Source organism: Caloenas nicobarica, chromosome 3 (genome assembly GCF_036013445.1).
Source record: "Caloenas nicobarica isolate bCalNic1 chromosome 3, bCalNic1.hap1, whole genome shotgun sequence".
NCBI classification, from domain to species: domain Eukaryota; kingdom Metazoa; phylum Chordata; class Aves; order Columbiformes; family Columbidae; genus Caloenas; species Caloenas nicobarica.
In genome coordinates, this window is record NC_088247.1 from 122,278,075 (window position 1) to 122,286,406 (window position 8,332).

At 56.6% G+C, this 8,332-nt stretch overlaps 1 long non-coding RNA gene across 1 annotated transcript; it reads left to right on the top strand.

Moving 5' to 3' along the window:
• Positions 1–225: 225 nt before the first annotated feature.
• On the top strand, positions 226–6,165 carry LOC135987773 (uncharacterized). Its single transcript, XR_010606047.1, has 3 exons — positions 226–302; positions 5,110–5,559; positions 6,081–6,165. It is a non-coding gene; the product is annotated as an uncharacterized LOC135987773 (long non-coding RNA).
• The last annotated feature ends 2,167 nt before the right edge of the window (positions 6,166–8,332 follow it).

The following is an 8,332-nucleotide window of genomic DNA, read 5'->3' on the forward strand; positions in this document are numbered from 1 at the left end:
GGGACAGCAAATGACTGTATTAGCGTCCCCTGAAATACCAGGCCGTGTGGGTGGAACAAGATGATGGAAATATTGCTACTACTGACATTGTCAATCCAGCTTCTCTCCTCAGTGGATCTGTTTCGGAGCCTGTGGTGTCCGATTGCTCGGAAACAACAGAAGCTGTTTACTCCAGCGGACCGGATCTAAAGGACCAGCCGGCCACTGGAGGATGCCGAAGGCTCCTGGTTCACCGTCGGAAGCAGCTCTGCGTAAAGCGAGGAGTACGTCAAGCCGGGTGTGCGGTGACAACTACCCACAAGGTAATCGAAACTAAACCTTTACCTGCGGAGACTTCTGCCCAGAAAGCTGCGCTCACACGAGCTTTAGAATTATCCAAAGAGAAGGAGGTTAATATTTGCACTGTTTCAAAGTATGTTTTTAGAATGGTGCGTGCCATTTGAAAAGAACAAAGTTTATTAACAGCAGAAGGAAGACAGATTAAATACGATGCTCCAATTGTTGGAAGCTGTGCCGTTGCTAGAAGAGTTGCCATCGTGCGTTGCAAAGGGCATCGAAAGGGAGCAGTGATCAGGAAACTGGAAATAAATTGGCAGATCGCAGATTATACTGCTAGACAAGCAGTGTCACGGCCCCCCTGCCCTGCCTGGCCTCGCTGGCTTTTCTGTTGTTCCGTGGCGGTCCTTCTCCCGCCCTTTCTAACTGCTTTCCCCTCCCTCCCCCAGCCAGCCATCCCCTCTTTCTTTTCTCTCTTCCTGGGTGTTTTTTTCTTTCTGCGTATCTCTCTCCAGCGGCCCAGCGCCGTTGGTTTGGTTCGTTTTTTTCCGCTCCGGCGCTGTCGCGCTCTCTGTGCCTCTTTCCCCTGGCTGTCGCTCTGTGGTGCTCCTCGTGTCTGTGTTTTTGCAATTCCTCCGTCTCTGTCCTGCAGCCCGTGCTATTGTCCTGCTCCCTGTCGTCGTTTCTCTCCCTGCATTCTGCCCCCGTCCTTTTTTCCCTTCCTCGCTCCATCTCTCGGTCCTGCTCCCTGCCCGCCCCCGTTCCTGTTTCTCTGCCCTTCTCCTTGTCTTTCCCCTCGTTTCTCTGTCCCGTTGCCTCTTTGTTTTTGTTTCCGTGACGGTCTGCCCCGCTCCCTGTCCCGCGGCCCGGCGCCCGTTTCTCCTTGGTCTGTCTCTCCCGCTGCCCATTCTAGGAGTTTTCCCCACCGTCTGTGTCCTGCTGCTGGTCTCTGATCTTGGCCTCTCCTTCCCTTTGCCCTGCCTCCCTGTCCCTTTTGCCTCTCTCTCTGTGTCGCCTTGTCTTGCTCCCTGTCCCTGTCTTTCTCTGACAAGCTGACCTGCTCCTTGCCCTCCTTTTTCGTGGAATCACAGGCTCATTCTGCTTGGAAAAGACATGTGCAATTTTATAATCTCTCGACTGTTTCGAGAAACTGCTTGGAAGAGATCATTCCTTTTCTTGTTTTCTTTTCTTTTTTTTTTTCTTTTCTGCTCGTTTGTTTGCAGCGAGGCAGCTCGCGAGGACAGGTGAGCTGCTGGACTCTTGAACAAAAACGTTGAGGGCGAGGAAGGGAATCCTGGCTACGCTTAGGCTTGGGGAAGTGTACGTGGGTATGCGTGTCTGTCATCCGCGCGGCTCTGGGAAAGCGCGTTCCAGGGCAGCTGAAGCTGCCCGCGGGTCAAGAAGAAGGGCCGGGGGTCTGAAAAGAAGCGGGCGCGCTGCGGCGGCGCGGGGGGCGCGGCGCGCCCGCGCTCGGTGCTGCCGTCTGGTGGCCACAGGCCGGTACTGCAGCTGGGAAGCGGCGCCCTGTGCCCGTGCCGGGGCGGGGCCGAGGGGGGCGCTGCCGCTGCGGGCGGGGTCGTGGCCGTGGCCGTCAGAAAGCGGGGGGGGCAGCGGTCGGACCGGCCGCCGGGAAAAAAAGAGAGGCCCCCGGCTGTCGTGGGGCAGCCCCGCTGCGAGGGGGCACGGGCGAGGAGGCGGCAGGAGGCGGCAGCGGTGGCGGCGTCTTCTCGGTCCCGGGCAGAGGGGGGAGAAACCTGCCGGCCGGCGCTCCTTAGGGTTGAGCGTTTCTCTTGTCTTTGTTGACAGTGAATTTATGGGCACACTGGAAATAGCCTTGAATGTTTAAACGTAGAACGGAATTTTTAGTGAGAAGTGGCACGGGTATAGTTAATTTTGGAGCACCTGGGTGCCAGTTGGAATGTAAGGAATGAACCGGGATGGAAAGTAGTAATCGAACCTGGGGTTTACTTGTGGGTTTTTTTCCTCGTTAATATGTCGATGGCATGTTGTCCTGCGGCTCGATCCCCGTTCTGTTTAGTGGAGTCTTCAATTGAGGACATTCAGGTAAAAAAATGTGTCCTTCCAGAAAAGGACTAATTGTTCGTAGGGCTGAGAGAGGCTTTTAAGTACGTGATCAGAATCGAAGCTGAATACTACTTTACGATGCTGCTGTTGGTCTTCGCTTTCGTTTGTTTCCCCGCCGCTCCCTAATGTTTGGGAGCTCCAAGTCGGATTCTATTTTTGTTCAATGACTAAGACGTGTTTTTCCCCCGGGAGGGGCTGTGCTTCAAAATGAATGTGTTTGCTCACAAATGTGCAAGTCCGTTGGTGTAAGACAAACAGAAACCCACCGTAGTCGAGTTCGAAGCGTGTGTCTGGGAGATGGATGGTTTAATTTTACGAGTTCACGCCTATGCAATTTTAGCGCCGGAGGAAAATGAAAGCTAAGGGCTTTTTGTGGTGTGGGTAGGCATCCGCACACCTTTTTAGGATAAGCGAATGACCGCGGTTTGTTCTTTACTTTTTAGTTTCCATCTTTGAAGCTGCACGGCCAAATGCGCTCGGGGTCCCCGCAGGGCGGCGAGCAGGCGAGTGAGGATGCAGAGCGGGCCAATCAGACGGCGCGAGCAAGGTTGAGGGGCGGAGCGCTGATAGGCGGCGAGAATGGCGATTGACGTGCGTAGGCAGCCAATGAGGTTGGCGGAGGGGCGGTGCTTGCGAAGTCCCTACTGCGCATGCCCAAGTGGGCGCAGTCCTCAGTCAGGTCCGGCGCAGGCGCGGGCTTGTGGGGGCGGAGCGCGGGAAGGAGCATCCAATAGGAGGGCAGCGCGGTGGGGTGGAAAGCAGCCAATGAGAGCGCGCCGACTCAATCCAGTTGGAATAGCTAGCTCCCTGGCAAGCGTGTCCGTGGTGTCTCGGGGGGGTACCGGGAATGAACGGGACAGGCGTCGGGGCGAGGGACGGGAGGCTGCGGAGCTCTCGCTGCGGCCGGCTCCCGGGGATCTGGAGGCAGGCGGTTCAGGGCAGGGCAGTCCTTCGTGAGGTCCCCGGAGCCGGCAGAGGGGCATGAGGTGACAGGCGGGGGAACCTCCCGCCGGGTGTCGGTGCCCGCTGAGCGCGGCGGGACGGTGGGAGGGAGCGAGGGGAACGGAGCGGCGAAATAGGCGGCAGGTGAGTGCGGGCGTGGCGAGGGTGACCGTGACGTTGGAACAGGAGGAACGGGATGGGCCAGTGCGGTGGGGAGGTGTTTAGTTAGGTTTCCCCCTCCTGCCCTCATGGCCGAGCTCGCGAAGCTGGTGAGAGGCGTGTGACTCTTAGGGCAGGTGGGCTAACGGTCTGTGGCCTGGAGCCGCGTCTCCGGTGCAGCGCCCGTTCCCGGTATTGCAGTCTCTCCGGGAGCGGCGCAGCCCCCTTTTGTCAGGGAGATGTTTAAAAACAGAGCTAAGGTGCGGTTGCAGGCTCGGCGGCGTGGCGAGTGGGGTGCCGCTTTGGCGGAAGCGCGGAAGCTCAGGGCGAGGCCCGGCGGGTTCTGTGTCCGTACGTGCGATTGGGTGTGTCCACCCACGCCAGGCTCAGGGTCCTTCCCGGCCCGAGCGCCCTCCCCGTGGAGAGGAGCCCCGTGGAGCCGTGGCACCCACGCGCTCAGCTTCCCCTTTCTGGACAACGTGGCACAAGAGAAGCAAAAAGAAAACGCACACGCAAAAAGACAGCGCAAGGCCTCGCGCCCAATATGCACGTGGCTTTGCGCTTCGGGCGGGGAGGCGATGGGCGGAGGGAATGGCAATTCAAGTGCAGAGCGGGCCGATCGCGTGCTTGCATGCTGCCGCGGGCCGGGGACAGCCGGGGTCGGGACTCGGAGGCGCTGCCTCCGGGTGCCGTCGGCCAGCAGAGCAAGCCGGGCGCGTTAGCCTTCCGGCACCGGGCTGGCGGGCGGCGGTGTTCGTTTTCGGGACTTGCGGCCGTCCCTGCGACAGGGGCGCTTTCCTGCCGCGGCTCTCTGGTTTTTTTGTTTTGTTTTTGGTTTGGGTTTTTTTTGCGGGATTCCCGCGGAACGCGGCCCGCCTGCTGGCCCGGGGCTGCCGCGCCGGGTCTCAGTGCTGCCGTCCTGTGGGCAAAGCGCGGTACTGCAGGCGGCCGCCCCAATGCGGTGCCGCGGCGCGCCTCGGTGCTGCCGTCGTGTGGCGAAACTCGGGTACTGCAGCGCACGGCCAGCGAGCGCTGCCGCGGGGCGATGGCGCAGGCGCCCGTGCCAAAGGAAATGCCAAAGGAAAATGGAAGAGAAGGGTTTTTTCTGGTGTAAGTAACCATCCGCACGCCTTTTTAGTATAAAGTGAATGACCGCGGTTGGTTCTTTGCTTTTTAGTGTCACTCTCTGGAGCTGCACGCTTTCAGCTTTACTGACTGAGCCAGATGCGTAGCAGCAGCAGCAGCAGCAGCAGCAGCAGCGGCGTCGCGAGGGCCGGAGCTGTGGCGGCGGATCCGTGAGCGCAGATCCCGCTGGCGGCGCGAGCCCGTCCCGCGGCCTCGCTGGGGTTGTCTCCTGCGGCGGTGCCGGAGGGAAGGGGCGAGACGCTTTCTAGCGTCAGCGAGAGCGTTTCCTTGTCCGCTGAGTGTGTCCCAAATGGTGTCAGTTTGTCTTAATGTTGTCTTGAATTGCTCAAATCGCTCTGGCTTTTAAAAGATGCCTTGTGTTTCAAGGTGGCCCATTTCCCCCAAATCCTCCGTTAGCTCAGCTGCTCTCCTCTCCCTTATTCCGACTGAATTCCTCTGCTTTCTTCTGCGCTCTTTTTTTTTTCAGACGCTGAACTCTAATTTGGAATTTTTGTTTTTCAGAGGGGGAGCTGTGAACGCCTGATGCCCCCTTCTGGGGCTGCGCACAGAGAGCGTGACCCGCCACAGCAGCTGAGAAACACGCCGAACACCCTGAGTCTGCATGTGCAATGGGGAAAATAATAAGAAAAAGAAGAATTTTAGGCCCTGGGGAAAGTGAACTCTCCCTGGATGCGCGCAGCTGGAAAGCAAAACGAACCATATTTTCGTGCATTGAACCAAAAGCATGTTGTGAAAAAGTGCCAAAACCTCTCAAAATTAGGCATTTTGGAAGAGTTTAAGAAAAAAAAAAAAACAAACTTGTCTTACGGACAGGCACACTGCCCCCCTTTTTGGGGCAAATATGGAGTGAAACGCCAGCAGTTGCAGGGGCATTGCTGGGGATGATCCGGTGTGGAGTCTCTGTCCTGGGTCGGTTCTTCAGAGCGAATTCTCCTTTGCGGGTTGTCCCAGGTGAGTCGTCTGCTGTGGGTGGTCCCGGGTGGACCCCCCAGGTGCAGGTCACCCCCACACACGTCCCGTGCCCCCCCCCCCCCGCCCCGCGCACCTTTCTACTCGCACTGCCTCCCGCGTGTCTCTGCCCCTCCCCAAACGATTTCTCTCCAAACGTGCCCCGCGGGCATTTTTTCCCCCGTGAGACGTGTCCCCGCTCCCTCCTCTCTCCTCTCCGGCCCCCCCGTTCCACACTGCCCCCCCGTCGCCCCTTTGCTCGCGGACCCCCGGGGCACCTGCGCTGCCCCAAAGCGCCCGTTGTCTCCCCCCGTAGCTCTGTCCTCCCCACCCACTCGCTGCTTTGCAGCCCAGCCCCATGGCAGTTGTTTTCCCTGGGAAGCTATATTTCTATTTCTAGTCATATATATTTATGCATATATATATACACACATATGAAATTATTTTTAAGTTTCTATAGATGATATATAGAGAGATACCTATATGTATATTTTACATATGTGTGTATATATATATGTATGCAGATGGAGCATCCGAGGGCTCTAACGGACCGAGAAAGAACTAGAAATGGAAACAGAAGTTAAATAGAAGGGAAAGCCGCGCCGGCTGTGCAAATCGCCTGGAGGTTCCAGCGAGTGGGTGGAGAGAACGCGAAGGGCGGTGCAGAGCGGGCCAATCAGGACGCGCGAGAAAGCTGGAGGGGCGGAGCGGAGCGCCGCGCGGGGCAAACGGGGAGGGGTGATGATAGGCGGGGAGAATGGAAATTGACGTGCATAGGCAGCCAATCGGGTTGCGGGAAGGGAGGCGAAGGGGCGGGCAGGAGGGGGCGTGTCCCGCGGGCTTCCCGATGCGCATGCGCAAAGATGGCCGCTGGCAAGCGCGGGCGGCGCTCTCGGCGGCCGTGTGCGCGCCCCGCTCGAGCCCGGAGCGGTCCCGCCGCGCCGCCGTTCGTCGCCGTTTCTGCGCGGCCCCGGTGAGTGCCCGGCCCGGCCGGCTCCGCTGCGGCTCCGCCGCCCCGGAGAGTCGGCTCTGGGAGCCGTGCTTGTGGGGAAAACGGGCCCCAATGGCGCGGTCCTCGCGCGGCTGCGCCCCGAGGAGGGTTCGTGGGGGCGGAACACGGGGAGGAGCAGCCAATGGGACGGCGCGGTGGCGTGGAAAGCAGCCAATCAGAAAAAATGCCGAAAAAGAGCCCGCTAGGGTGTATTTTAGCTCACCGGGGAGACTGGGGAGCCACCTGGGGATAACGTGAATAGAGAAACCTCGATGAGATGTAATGGTCAGTGGCAGAAGTTGATTGACGGGAACCTGAGGAATCCAGCCTAGCAGATCCACCGGTCCTAGTAAAGCCAGGGAAACACAGAAAAGAAACGGAGTTTTTAATTGATACTGGAGTATCTTGTTCTATTTCGAACCAGGAAACGATACCCTCAGATAAAGATTTTGTAACTGTAGTGGGAGCTACTGGCCAACAAAAGAAAGCTTTATTTTTACGGCCAATCAAATATAAGTTAGGAAAACCAGTCGGAATGTATAAGTTCTTCTATATGCCTAGGTCTCCAAAACTGTTACTAAGACGAGACCTGTGAAAACAATTGAAAGCAATCATGACATTCAAACGGGGGAAAGTGAGATTCAAGATAAAAGAGCCGGGATTTTAATTGGCAATGATTCAAACCGACAAGCAAAGCCAAATAGCTCGGGAAATACTGGATCAAGTATTTGCAGGGGTATGGGCTTCGGCAGTTCCTGGTAAATCAAAGAATGCAGAACCAGTGAAAATTAATTTGAAAGCTGGAGCCGGACCAGTCAGAACTAGACCATATCCTCTGAAATTAGAGCATAGAGAAGGGGTAAAAGAAATGACCGGTAACTTTTTGCAGTTTAGGCTGCTGATAGAAGGTGAGTCAGAAGCGAGCACTTCAATCCGGCCTGTAAAGAAACCAGACAGTAAAAGCTATAGGTTAGTGCAAGATTGGAGAGCAATAAACAAAATTACCGCAGATTGACACCCGGTAGTAGCTAACCCTTACACATCGTTAGATAAATGGCGAGATAATCACAAATGGTCTACCGTGTTGGATTTCAAAGATGCCTTTTTCTGTCTTGCATTAGCCAAAGAGAGTCAGAAGCTTTTTGCTTTTGAGTGGGAAAATCCCTTTAGTGGGAGAAAGACCCAATTAACCTGGGTCGTGTCACCCCGGGGATTCAGGAGCAGCCCTGTGATTTTCGGAAACCAGTTAGCATGAGAACGTGACGCCTGGGAAGCTCTTCCGGGCAATGGGACTTTGTTGTCTCCTTATAGGCACGAAACCCGAAGAGGGTTGTGTGCAATGGACTGTAAGCTGACTGATTTTCTGCGATTAAGTGAGCATGGGGTTTCCCACAGAAGGCCCGGCTGATGCGGCACCGAGTGACTTATCTGGGATTGGAGATCTCCGGAGGACGGCGAGAGCTGGGGACAGAGCGGAAAGAACCTGTTTGCCGGACGCCGGAACCGGCGACGGTGAAAGGGCTGCGGACGTTTCTTGAAAGGACAGGTTGGTGCGGGCTTTGGATTTGGAATGATGGGCTCTCAGTAAAGCCTTTGTACGAACTGTTAAAAGAAAACAGCTCCGAGTTGAATTGGACGGGAGAAGCCGGGAGGGCTTTTTCGCAACTGAAAAAGGAACTGGCGAGGGCTCCGGCCCTGGGCCTCCCAGGTGTCACCAAACCATTTTGGTTGTACTCACACGAAAGGCAAAGTATTGCTTTGGGTGTTCCGGCACGGCGGTTAAGG